The sequence below is a fragment of the Scyliorhinus torazame genome, chromosome 2 (assembly GCF_047496885.1).
Source record: "Scyliorhinus torazame isolate Kashiwa2021f chromosome 2, sScyTor2.1, whole genome shotgun sequence".
In the NCBI taxonomy this organism is placed as follows: Eukaryota; Metazoa; Chordata; class Chondrichthyes; order Carcharhiniformes; family Scyliorhinidae; genus Scyliorhinus; species Scyliorhinus torazame.
The window spans coordinates 19921880-19923242 of record NC_092708.1 but is presented as its reverse complement, the minus strand read 5'-3'; positions in this window follow the sequence as shown (position 1 = coordinate 19923242).

The window sequence follows — 1363 nt, the reverse complement described above, 5'->3', positions numbered from 1 at the left end:
CTGTAAATATGCATGAACCCAAAAGCCCGCCAAAACTTGTAAGGAATCTGTACTATATAAGATAAAGCCTTTCTGTATGTATTTTGAGTTCAGTGTGGACCGTGCTGTCTTTTAACGCCGGCCCGCTGTTCTCCCTGGAGCTTCAGACAATAAACCCTGTCTTGCGATTCAAACTTCTGACTCAGGCTGACTTTTTCCCTGCAACACAGATAACCATCTATCGCCCTCTTGAACCCCTCGATTGAAGCTGCCTCCACCACACTTCCAGGCCGTGCATTCCAGACCCCAACCACTCGCTGGGTGGAAAGGTTATTTCTCACATCACATTTGCTTCTTTTTTACAAATCACTTTAAATCTGTGCCCTCTTGTCCTTGATCCTTTTACGAGTGGGAACAGTTTCTCCCGATTTACTCTGTCTGCCCTCCTCGTGATTTTGAACACCTCTATCAAATCTCCTCTCTGCCTTCTCCTCTGCAAGGAGAGCAGTTCCAAACTCTCCAGTCCAGCCTCATAACTGACGTTTCTCTTCCCTGGAACCATTCTTGTAAACTTTGTCTGCACTCTCGCCAATGTGTTCACGTCCTTCCTATCATGTGGCGCCCACCCAGTATTCCAGCTGAAGTCTAAATATTGTCTTGCATTAATTCAGCAGAACCTCCTTGCTCTGGTACTCTCTGCTCCTATTAACAAAGCCCAGAACACTATGGACGGGATTCTCCAAGCCCATGCTGGGTCGGAGAATTGGTGACCGGCGAATCGGCGGCAATCACGCCCGCGCGGTCGTTGCGGCGCCGGTCGGGGGCCTCTGAAATAGGCCCCCAGCGGCGATTCTCCGCAGGCGGCGGGCCAAACTCCTGCCCTGTCCCGCCGGCTTGGTTCAAACCTGGCACCACCCGGTAAGAGCTCAGACCCGTGGGGGCTGTGGACGTCCTGGTTGGGGGTGGGGGGGGGGGGGGGTGGGATCTGACTCCGGGGGGGGGGGGGGAAGAGGCGGGGGGAGCCTTCCACGGGGTCCAAGCCCGTGATCGGGGACTTACGATCGGTGGGCGGCCGCGATCTGGAGGGGGCCTACCTCCTTCCGCGCGGGCCCGCTCTGCAGTCCCCGACATGTAGCTCCGTGCCGGCGTGGAGATGGCAACCACGCGCATGCGCCGGCACGGAGACGGGCGTGGCGCGCATGCACGGACCCACGCCGGCCTGTCACGAAGGGACATAATTTTAAGGTGATTGGCGGAAGGTATAGGGGAGATGTCAGAGGTAGGTTCTTTACACAGAGAGTGGTGGATGTGTGGAATGCACTGCCAGCAGAGGTGGTGGAGTCAGAGTCATTTGGGACATTTAAGCGACTATTAGACAGGCACA